This window comes from Wolffia australiana, chromosome 5 (genome assembly GCF_029677425.1).
Source record: "Wolffia australiana isolate 7733 chromosome 5, ASM2967742v1".
Classification (NCBI taxonomy): Eukaryota; Viridiplantae; Streptophyta; class Magnoliopsida; order Alismatales; family Araceae; genus Wolffia; species Wolffia australiana.
Window position 1 is genome coordinate 20,464,710 of NC_135839.1, and position 12,445 is coordinate 20,477,154.

The 12,445-nt window shown below is 44.4% G+C and overlaps 2 long non-coding RNA genes across 4 annotated transcripts; both read right to left on the reverse strand.

Moving 5' to 3' along the window:
- Positions 1 to 586: 586 nt before the first annotated feature.
- LOC144703131 (uncharacterized) lies at positions 587 to 7,324 on the reverse strand. 3 transcript variants are annotated; one of them, XR_013581480.1, is made up of 4 exons: positions 2,039 to 4,870; positions 1,534 to 1,814; positions 1,219 to 1,464; positions 587 to 1,130 (listed from the first exon to the last, which is right to left on the reverse strand). It is a non-coding gene; the product is annotated as an uncharacterized LOC144703131 (long non-coding RNA). The 3 variants fall into 3 exon arrangements; XR_013581481.1 differs by lacking the exon at positions 2,039 to 4,870 and adding an exon at positions 7,194 to 7,324 and having other exon boundaries at positions 590 to 1,130; positions 1,534 to 1,681; XR_013581479.1 differs by having other exon boundaries at positions 589 to 1,130; positions 1,534 to 4,863.
- A 710-nt stretch (positions 7,325 to 8,034) lies between these two features.
- Positions 8,035 to 12,024, reverse strand: LOC144703793 (uncharacterized). Its single transcript, XR_013581626.1, has 3 exons — positions 11,832 to 12,024; positions 8,481 to 8,544; positions 8,035 to 8,307 (listed from the first exon to the last, which is right to left on the reverse strand). It is a non-coding gene; the product is annotated as an uncharacterized LOC144703793 (long non-coding RNA).
- Positions 12,025 to 12,445: the final 421 nt, after the last annotated feature.

Sequence of the window (12,445 nt, forward strand, 5' to 3'; positions counted from 1 at the left end):
GAAAAAGATCATTTTAATTTGTATAATATTTTTTTCATTCTTAAAGGTAAACTATTCCATTCATTAAATGGAGGATCAAAATTAATTTACTTCTTATTTAGTATGTTATTCATGTGAAACATGACATTCTTGAGTTATACCGGATATGCAGTAGTTGGTTTAAGAAAAAAACATCTAAAATTCGCACAATTTCTGACTTGTCATGATACATTCAGACTCAATACTTTTATAGCATTCTGATAGATTTTAATAAGAGGCAAAATTACATCAAGATATTAATGATAAGCACTATATAATCTATGCACGATGTGTGTCATAAATTGATGAACTAGACTTTTAAGAACTGATGAAGCATAAAGGAAAATTATTAACTTATTAAATAATTATTATTTAAAGATTTTTTTCATCACCAATAGAGTGTTATGAATTATATGTTTCTTACAACTACTAGGGAGGCCCGCTCGCAATGCTCGCCTAGGGTAGAGAGGGAGGAGAGAGAGAGCAAGGCTGTCCTCATCCTAGGGGAGAAGAAAATCAGTATCTCGAATTCTTTCAATCAGAAATGTTAACAATAAATCATCGCGAGTTTTGAAAAACTTCAAAAATCAACAAAAAGGATAAACCAGTATTAAATCATTGCATAAAATAGATTTTGAATAACTCATTTCTGAAAACTGTCGTCATTTCTAGATTCGTGTCGCCATATGCTATCATATTTTCACGCGGGTTCAACGTGTGCTGAGAGCCATCGATCATGATATTTGTGATGTTCAATTTGATAGATCAGCCATCAGAATGTGATCTGTGATTGATCTGTCGGAGGAAAGCGGATCGGTCCTTCGCTCCTTCGCTCCACCCTTACAAAACGCTGCCGGATATTTCCTTCATCAGTTGCAATTGTGGTCAATAAAAAATCCCATCTTCAGCCACTCACAACAACCACACGGAACTAAAGCTCATAGACGGACGACGGAGAAGAAAACAAATGAAGGCTCTCCTGTTCGAGTTACACGACGGGGGTAGCATAGACAACGGATGACAGAATAGACCTCACATGGTCCCTCTGAAGCAACGTCACCCATTCCGTCTTCGCCACCAAGCATCTCGCCGCGGGCACCGGCAGCGAAACTCTGTAATTCAGATCCCCCAAGAGAATTATCCGGCTGCCATGATAACAAAAATAATCCAAAATAAAATAGAGTATAATATAATCTTTACCGGGCGAGGTTTGTGTCTTGATTTGGCAAATGTTTCTCACTCGTGGTCGAGGATTTTCCTTGGCCGTCGGCGGATGAAGGCGGTGGAAGAGAGGATCTTAATACTTAAATATCAACATGCATCTAGTGTCTTGGCGGCGACGCGGTTGCACCGCTGCTCATCTCCGGCGGCCCCGTCGGACGACAGATGGCAGTAGACGAAGCCGAAGCTCTTTTTTTGAAGGAAGAAGCTAACAGAGATGGCGCCCTGGTAGGGAAAGATGAGATTTTAGAGAGAGAGAGAGGAGGGGGAAAACGTAAGAGAGGAGTTGCTCGCCTTGTTGCCCATAAAGCTCATGGTACCGCAGATCCTTCCGTAGGCTTCCTCTCAGCCACATGATAAGAAGGATTCCCACCATCTACTAGCTCGCCACGAAGAAGAACTCCTCGGCCTGGCCCTCTTTCACGAGGTGGATCTTCTGCCCCTTCAACGAAAGGTGAAAAGAGTGTGAGATGATGATGATGATTATGTCGATGACAATGACGATGATTATGTTGACGACAACGGCGACGACGATGATGATCGGTTTAGTGCAGCGCGGATGAGGGAACAACTTCCTGGAAGACAAAATTAAAGGAATGTTAGTTTTGAAGGATTTTGGTGATGAGAAGAGAGTGAGAGAGATTGTAAACAATGTTAGTCACAGTCGATCGGTTTGCACCGCCATCGTAGAACACGATTCCTGCTAGACCAATCCACATCCTTAAGAGAGCGACGTAGAGTTGGCCGTGAGTAAAAAGTGGGTTCGGTAGATATAACCCCACCGTGTCGAGAGTCTGACCTTGGGATTTGTTAATCATCATCCCGAATGCGAGTCGAACTGGAAACTGGAGGTGCTTGAATCAAAACGGAAGCCTCGATTGAGACGGGTATAGAGCGATCCGTGGTAGGAGATGGACTTCACCGTAGAAATTTCCTTGGCTGACGATTGTGGCTTGGAGCATTATGGAGAAAAATCCATCCACTCTAAGCCTGGTCCTGTTGCATAGACCTTGCACGGTGTTCAAGTTTCGGAGAAGGATCACAATGCACCCGATCTTGAGTTGGAGCTTATGGAGCGGCATTGTTGTATCATCAATCGTGTTCAGGAACTCGGTTGGGTAGATGGATTCGTTGTTCACTTTGTCAGGAGGGATTATGTCAAAGCTGGAGTACTCTATCACTTCACCTGGAAAGACGTTGAGCACCATGTTGTTGACCTTGATCACATCATCATTCAAAGGCGTCAAAATCATCTTTGGTATCAACTGAGTTGCGCCATCTTCAAAGGTGCCATAAACCTGGGCAATCAGATCCGGCATAGAGGAGACGCGTTGAATCTCATCCGGAAGATGGACATCAGGGCCAATGCCTCATTCTGCAACAGCAAGTAAGAACTCGCTCCACGCTTGTTGGTCGGGCGAAACACAAACGTTGGTTCGGAGGTAAAAAATAGAGCAATGGCGCCATACATCGCTTCGATTGAGGGACGAACTAACGAGCATTGAGCGTGAGCCTTTCGATATGACTGGAAGCATTTGTCTGAAGTTGCCTCCCATCACGACAACCTTTGCCGCCAAAAGGAACACTTTCCAAACTTGCATCAATGATCTTCATCACATCTCGAATCGATCGATCGAGCGTCTCAAAAACATGGCGGTGCATCAATGGAGCTTCGTCCGCAATTACCCTGCTTGTTGACTGAATTTGACGGCCGATCTTAGAGTCAGGTGAGAGTCCACATGTTGACCTGTGAGTGACGAGAATCAGAAACCAGATCCCCTAGGCTCATCAACAAAGAAGACCTTGGCCTCCTTAGCACATTCTGTTGATTCGATGGCTTTGAATACTACTTTGTACATTTGTTAGTGTTCTTTGTTCAACATGCCTCGTAGGTGTTCCGCCGAGAAGATTACATGCAGGATGTTGTTTCCTTGGCTTTGCCCACATTCTGTATCTGTCAGTTGGAGTTCGACGCCTTGGGGCAACGCTGGGAATGCTGTGAGCGAAGATCCATTGTGGTAGAGGATTGACTCGAGAGCGCTCAACACTTCTTCCCATATCGCTTCAGTCACTTGCAAAGCGCCGTTCGTGAAACATGTGTCCTCCAACATGGCGCCAAGGTACTTCTCAAGGAGCACGTCTGGTTGGGAGATGCCACAATAGAGTAACATCATCACGAAGAGCTCGCAAACTTGACAAGGAGAAGCAACACCTGATGCCAATGCGAGATCATTGTTGAACTCTTTGTCGGAGTGGAGTAGGCTACGTGCTTGAGCAACTCTTTGATATGTGTCGTAGACAAGACCATCAATGGTGCACAAATCTTTGTGATGAAGCATCAACCGGAGGTAGTATCATGAACTGTCGTGAGGGCACATGAAGTGCACCCTTCCGATAGACTACAGTCGCTGACATCGTGACCAACGTCGAGTGGAATCATTCCACGTGTAATAAGATGAGGAGTCATAGTACATCGTCTGCTTGGTGCATTCGTCTTCCGAATGCTCCTTGTTGTACCACATCCACTCCGTGAGGGGCGTGCATGCCAACCTGTCCATGATTTCACTGACCGATTTGCCTACAACATACACCACGAATTGCATATTCTCGTCGTGAACTTAGAGGGCGTACACACTTGGATACATCTTCTGCATGCTGAATTCACAGATCTGCCAAAAAGACTCTGATGCAGATATGTATCGGGCATCAAGATATTGTTGGGCTTCATCACGTGGTGAAGGGTCTTAAGCTGCACCAGCGACGGTACTGTCTCTTGGAGCATCCTTCGAAGATACTCATGCTTGAATGCGGTCGTGGCCCTTGTAGACATACTTGTACAAGTACTTCACCCAATGGATGGAAGAGCAGATTTCTACGTTGATGTGACAGTTGAACACCTTGCACAAATACTTGTTGTATGGAACAACCGAGTGATTGTTGATGAGATGTGAACCTTCTGGATGACGCGGCCATTATTACGGCGCTAGTAGAGAGGGTACCCATTGTTGTTGACTTGGGTTGAGCCAATGAACTCCATGGGGAACTTCTTGGAGCACTTCCGTCCTTCATACACGGGCATCTTGGGTTTGCAGAACTGCAAGGGCCATGAATCATATGTGTCGCCACACAATCAAACAACTCGTTGTCGCTAGGATCTGGTAACTCAGCACTCATAATCTTGTCAATATCTTCAGGAGCCTTTAGCTTGTACGGATCATCTAGTATCCAAAGCATGTGCGCGTGTGGGAGACCACGCTTCTAAAACTCGACAACGTACACACAACCTTTAACTTTGCCAAATATTTCCTTGTCGATGATCAAATGGAGGAGCTCTTTCAGTTTCAACCGGAAAACGTGACAATAGGAATCAATCTTGCGCCTTTTGGCTCGTGCGCTCGTGATCTCGGGTTTCAAGTCATCGTGATGAATAAATCTGGCTTTCCCATCTTTTGTACGATGGCCATGGCATCCTGGTACAGCCCTTGCATGTAGCGTGGGTCGCCGGTGAAGGAAGGGGGGAGAATGAACATCCTCCCTGCGGGGGCAACAACATCGTCGGTGGCAACTTGATCAATCAACCCTTGGTAGAGGCTCGTGCGCAATGTTGCCTGGTTGCGATGAACCCACTGCAAGCGAGATTCTTCAACCTTGGCGTAAGCATCTACAACATATTCTTGAAACAGCCATCCATAAAGATGAAGCACTCTTGATAAGTCTCAAACCATAAAGTGGTAGGCATAAAACTGGTTCATGATCACCTTACTTCTTTCCTTCAATTGCAAGCTCCACCTCAGACTGCCATTTGGAAAGAGCAGCACGACGTGGAGCAGATCATAATTCTCGTCGAGTTGATTCACGAACTGCAGGCCCCCACCACGCTTCCGAAGAACAATGTTGCGCCTTCCATCTCCTTCGTTTCCATCTCTAGGCATAAGAACAATAACTTCAGAGCTTGTGGGTTGATTGCAATGATGGTCGGGGACAGAAGTCTCGCCAACTTGTAGCTCGAACTCTTGGGTGGATGTGGAGTGAAGCACTTGTTCGTTGTTCGCTTGAAACTGGCGAACAAAGGGATTGGCCACACCAAGACAGTCGTGGATCTTTTCAAGGATGTTGCGATGCAGATCGGGGAAGATTGAGCTTCGTCATTTGATCTGGTAGTCCGTGTTGTAGATGTAGATTTGAGCAAAGTAGGGAGCTTGACCAACGGAGGGCAGCAAAGCATTTGAGATCCGATGATAGATGCAGCCTTGGATGCGGTACATGTACACGCCTACATGGTTGTCAGCAAGGGAATGGTCAAAATTTGCACCGCTGGACGTGAAACCAAAAGCTGAATTTTAGGCTCAAATAAAATTGCGATAGTGCGTCGCCTCCTCCATTGTTCCCTCCGATAGAGCAAGAAGCGGTGACGGCGGGTTGGGAAACACCCACAAGGCAACCTCGCCATCCTTGCAACTTAAGTGGTACAATAGGTTTTGCTGACTGGAGAAGGTTTGATTTTTGTATCTACATCTTCGATTGGCACAAAGCACATGTTGAAGTCATGCCTCCAAGAGAGTGTGGTTGAACGTTTGCCACATTGTAGGTAGCTGCAAGGAGTGTCCTCACATTGGCCGATCCTGTCGATCGACAATACACAAGTTGCGCCTGACGGTTGCCCTCAATAGGGGGCCCAATCAATTTCCATAAGGGTATATGAATTCCTATTATTAGTAGTAGAGATGAGTAGTAGAGATAATGTTTAAAATGAAATATCCAAAATACCACAGATGAATTATCGATGCCTATCGTCATTCACAATTTTAGATTTTCCATTTGAAATCTACGGAAGTCATAAAATTCAAAAATCCAATACGCATAGTAAACGAAAACAAATCCAGATTGATGAATAGATCTAAAATTCACAATTGATTTGGACTGTGAATTTAAAATTCACAATTGCAGATGAATCACAGATAATAATTTCCGTAGATTTTTGATTTCGTATTTGATTTTCAAATTTGCAATTTTCAATCTATTTTAGAAATCATATTCGAATATGATTTCCATTGATATCATGTTTAGATTTTGAATCCAATACACAAATTACAATCTATTTTTGATTTCATATTCAGATATGATTTCCGTTGATTTTGTTATTAGATTTTGAATCCAATACAGAATATAACATATGAATTGAAAATCTTGAATCCAATACACAATAGATTTTCTTTATTCGAGCGCACATTTCCGTATACTTCAAAGATTTTATAAAATCAAAAATAGATTTTAGATTTTCAATTTCAAATTCAATTTTTTAATACACAATTTTTGATTGTAGATGTTGATTCAGAAGAATTCCTAGATTTTCGTATATCTAAAATTTCGTAGTTTTATGTAGATCTAAAATTCACAATCGGATGAAATCCAGATTCAATTTAAGGAACAGATAATCGTATTGATTATCTATTCCTTAAATTCAATCAAGAGATCTAAATTCACAAATGTATCTAAAATTCACAATAATCAGGTGAAATCCAGATTGAATTTAAAGGACAAACAATCAGATCTAAAATTCAAAATAATCAATAGATGTAAAATTCAGCAAACTGATCAAGCATTAGAATTTTAGATTAATCAGATGAATCAATATCTACGAATACACAATTGATAATCCTGTATTCAAAAATTGAATGTGGAATCGAAAGTCTAAAATCTATTTTCAAATTTAGAAATTCTTCGAAATCTATGGAAATCTGCACTCAAAAATCAAAAATCGATTGCGTATTGGATTCAAGATTTTTGATTTCCGTAGATTTTTGAATTATTGTACGGCACTATTTCACTGCCAAACATGTGGGCTACTTATATTGCTATTGACCGAGTATTTGATGCCAGGACCGAGCATATTGAGATAGATTTCCAGTTTGTTGAAGAAAGATTTACTGCCATACAAAATTTCATTTCCTTACCAGTTGAGATCAACGTGTCGATATCCTTATCTAGCAAGTGCTAAAAACCCATTTCATCAGTCTGCATTCCAAGATCAACACTATACCAGCACTGACATTGCCCGACTTGTTAAGGTAAGTCAGCAGAATGGTTTTAGAAGTTTCCTGAAGTCAGCTGAACTGAAATAAACATAACACATTCACACCATCTAGCAGCTAATTGAAAATCATTATTATTAACAATATTTAAATCCAGATTGAATTTAAATAACAGATAACTTGTCAATTGTCCACCACGTATGGTAAGAGAAGAAACACACAATTCAAACAAAACTTCATCAGAATTTCAAATAGATAGCTCAATCTATGTGTAAAAGCTCACTCTCATATTGTCTGTAAACCACAGCTTGAGGGAGGAACTAAATATCAGATCGTGATTGAAATCCTGCCTATACAAATAATAATCTCTATTTGTCTTTGAAAAGAAATTCCTAAGCGATTGCCTTAGAAACCTTGATATTGAAGAAGAGAAAACCATATAATGTATATTTGTTATTCCATGGGAACATAGAAAGTGATGAAATGAGTGGGAAATGAGTTGATTAGTTTATCAAACTATTAAGGTTTTGTTAAGTTTTCAACGGTTACTTTTATTTCAAGAGACTAAACTCTTGCTCCATGAAACTCATCATATTTCCAAATATCTCATGGTTTGTTTCGAGCCCCAAAATACGTTACTCTTGGCTAGCATTGAGTTTCCACCAGACTGATAAAATTTTTGAGCATCCACTAGACTGATAAAACTGAGGAAAAAAATTAGAAAAAGGCCCCATTGGGCGCCTGCACGATGGACACATGGAAAAAAGGAAAAAAAACAATGCCACAGATTTATTTTTGCTTTGGTAACTGCTTTTGATCTTAAGTGAGGTCAAATGGAAAAAGAGAGGCAAACAGTTCCATGCCCGAAGTTTTTTGGGTAGGGTGGTCTCTTTTGTTTTAGCCTATGCAAATAGAGCTCCATCAAATCGACAACCATTTTTTGAATTGCAATCTTTCCCTTCGTCCTTCTCCTTTCCCAAGCACTTGTGTCAGACAGTTTGCTCAATGCATGCGGCTTATATTTGTTCCGTTTGGACTGCATAAAGGTTATTATATTAAACTGATGGACCTCAACACTGATGATCAGAGAGTTCTTCAAAGAATTCTCGACAGAATAGAAACGTGAACTTTGGCATCTATCTAGTTTTTTTTATAAATTGATTGTTCCGAAAAGTAGTAGGAACGAAATCAGAGACTTGCTAAGCACACCTATAGAGGCTCCGCTAGGCACTACAGCCGGGGCAAGCTTCCCCCCACCATATATGACATGAACCTACAAGGCAAGCTCCAATATATCATTACGATAAGATCAAATATTAACATTAGAGTAACCACACAAGCAGTAGGCTGTACAAAGGTCAGATTAAGCACAATAAATTATAAAACTTCCCAATCATTCAGCAAAGAAAGATTAAACTATTAAAGACAGGCTGAAAATTCCACTAACTGACTCAGAGAGGGTGATGGGGGACCATCCACAAGCCAAAGCACAAGGTCAACCCCCATCGACACGTCAGCAACCACGTCGCGACGCCCGAGCTGATGAGAAGGACCTGGAGTTCAAATACACGGCGTGACGAGGAGGCTTCCCCAATTTATTTTCCTCGCGTGGTCTTGAACTTTCTCGTTGTGTTTTGTCTGCGGAGGGCCTCCGTGTTTTGGATGCACTTCGAACCGCGTTTTACGGCTCGATTAGGGGTTCTCCCTAATTACGGGCCGACCCCTAGGGTTTCCTCTCTCCCACTATAAAAGGAGAAGAGATGCCCTAGAGGAGATTAGAGAGAAGTCATTTTTGAGTTGTTTGCAGATTGTTAGGGGAAGAGGAAACCCTCCAAGAGGAGGGAGAGATCCTTGAGGGAGAAGAGGGAGCTGCTACCACCACACCGCCGCCACCACTCTACCACTCTTTCTCCGAGAAGAGACCGCCGGGGCTCGCTACTATCACTGCCGAAACAACCTGTCTCTGCCCCCACCACTGCCAGCTCTGGTGCCCTGCGTCCGCCGCTGACGTTCCGTCAGCACCGCCCACCCTAAGCTTCTCTTAACAACCGCCGCCTCGACTCGGGCGCCCGCCACCAGTCAACAACGGTGCTAGCTCGGAGCGCCGCCAAGCCGACAGTCGCCCCAGCCTACCGTTCGCCCGCCCGACGACCCGACATCCCACGTCCTAGGGCTCGGTCGCCCCATACCCTAGCTTACCCAACAAAGTCATCGAGACACGGCCTGCCGCTAGACTACCGCCAATGGGTAGCCTGAATGTCGTCTGTCACCCTGAAAATGCCAGAGCAGCCAGGACGTCACTACCAGAAGTCTTCGCCGGGGAGGAAGGCGATGAGTTGCGACCGACTCGACTAAGTGCGCCGATTCGACCCGGTTTGACCCGAGTCGCGATCGAGTCACGACTCGGTCATCCCAACTGAGCCGACGCTGAGTCAACCCGGATTTAAGAAAGGGCGTCCCTCGGTAATTATACACAATGGGAGGGGTAATTCCGTCCTTTTTGGTCTGAGACGAATTAGGGTTATCCGACGAGTCAACGCCACCGCCGCCAAGTCGCGCGCCGTCGCCGCGGCTGCGCTGCTCGCCACCGTCGTTGTTGGGCTGCTCGCCACCGCCGTTGTCATGCGGCTCACCACCGCCGCTGTCCCGCCGCTTGCCACTGCCGCCACCACGCCGCTTGCCGCCGTCGCCGCCACCACGCCACTCGTCGCCGCCGCCGCCATCGTGCCGCTCGCCACCACCGCGTTGCTCTTCGCCTCCACCGCTGCGCCGCCGCTGCCGTCGCCACGCCATTCACCGCCGCCGCTGCCGCCGCCGCGCTGCGCCGCCGCCGTCACCTCCACCGTGCCGCCGCTGCCGCCGCCGCCACGCTACTGCCATGGCCGCTCGCCTCTGGTCGTCGCCACCAGCGCCGCTCGCCGCCTACCGCCGCTGTCACCGTCGCACGTTGCCACTGCCGACACCGCTCGCCGCTGTCAACGCCGCTCGTCACCGTCGCCACTCGCCGATGCTGCCGCCGCTGCCGCTTGCCACCATCGCTGCCATGTCCGGCCTGTTTTTTCGTTGCCCGGACGCCGCTGACTACTCCGCCATCATCCGGTCAAGCATCTCGGTCCCTCCTCTGACTCGCCGCATCGGATCGCCACGCCAACTAAGACTCGGCTTTGACCACCGCAACTACTGGACCTTAGTCCGCAGGTCACGACGCTAACCCCTCTCTTGCGTTTCATTACCTCTTGCAATATTTTCTCACGTCCTCCTCCATCGAGCCTCGCCTTTTGCCGTTTCTTGCTCGTTGGGTTTGGAGTAGTTATTTCCACTCGTTTCCCTGCCCGTCGTCTTGTTTCCGGAATAGATAGTTGGATCGAGGATACCCGCTCCGATGGCATCCTTCGATTGATCTATTGGGTCATTGGGAGTTGGATCGTACGTGACACGTACGGGAACTCTTTCAGTGCGCCATCCTAATTCAGTTATTTCCGTACTTCTCGTTATTCTATTCATAAACGTGCATCCCGCATTCCACATCAAACTACGTGTTATTCATTGCTGCCCTGTGTTGCAACGCGCGCCGTCGATCCCGGCCGTACGTTTTGCATCAGAGGGAAAATCAATTTTCAATGACGCAAGAAACATGTAAGCACAATTTGATCGGAGGAAGGAAAAAAACAGATCGAGCAGATATCAATACAAAAAAAAAGAAAAAATAACTAAGAAATAAGATGAATAAATGGCAAGGTGATACATTGTACAATATCTAAGGAAAGAGCGAGCCAGAGAAAGATGAGGCCATAAAAAATTATGCTAGAAAAATAAAGGCTCACCTCAACTGGAAGGTTACTGCATTGCTATTATCTAAATTTAATTTCAGATAATGCAAGAAAACACACAAAAATGAATATTATTTCAAATAAATGTTGTATATCGATTACACGGGTGGGAGATTGTTTCACAGATCGAGGCAGGTGCCGGTTGAAGATAAAGCCGAAGAAAAATTTGCTGGAAAAATTAAAGGCTCAACTCGACCGTAAGGTTACCACACAGCGCCAGTCGAAAATCATTTCAAAAAATGCAAGCGAACATAGAAAACATAGTTTATTCCAAAGAAACATTACAGATCGATCATTTCGGAGAAAAAAACAGATGGAGGGATAAAAATAACTAACACATAAGATGCATGAAAGGCAGAGTGATGCATTGTACTATGGCAAATGAAAGAGCGAACCAGCGGAAGATCAAGTCATAAAACAATTTCAGGAAAAAATCAAGAGGGATTTTTCCCAACGCAAGCAAACACAAAAAACATAGTTTCCTCCAATGAAACATCATAGATCGATTACATCAAGGGGAAAAACAGATCGAGGCTGAAAAAATAACAGAAAAAATGAAACGAATAAAAGGCAAAGTCAGGCATTTATATATAGGTAGAGAAAGAGCGAGCCAGTGGAAGATAGAGTTGAAGACCACAACGTTCATGGACACTCCCTTGACGGCGAAACCGGAAAATTTTTCCTCAATCTTGGCGATAATTGCCGTGTGAACCTTCCTCTCGATAATTACCTCGCATCCTCCTCCAAAAGATTGAAGGGAAAGCTACAGATCAAGCAGATTGCTGGCTCCGTCCAATCTGTCGGCACATCGTACTTGATCCCGACAAACCTCCCGAACCCCACTCTCTTGTGATCGACTCTGTAAGCGTATGCGGCTGCTTCTCTCTCTCTTACTCTCTCTTCTCTCTCGCTCTCTTGTCAGCCAATCAACGTCCAAAAGGGTACATGAATTCCTATTATTAGTAGTAGAGATGCAACTTACATAAATAAAAAATATGTATGCAATTTATTTGTACTGAAATAAATTCCTCTGAACTCATAATTTCCTTGTGTTGGCTTGGTTTACCTAACCCTAGGTCATGAGGTGGAGAGAGAGAGAGAGGGCAAAACAGAACAAAGAACACAACATTCATTAAAGATGTCTCCCGTTTACCCTAAATATAAGGGGTACAATGATTGGGTACAGTTAATGGGCCCATTATATAGTACATAGATTGGGCCCATTACTCATTACGTAATACAAGATAAAACAAAAATAAAAGAAAACCCTCCAGTTAACACCCCCCCTCAAGCTGGCAGGCAGATACTGTTAATGCCCAGCTTAGAGATGAGCTTCTGGAATAT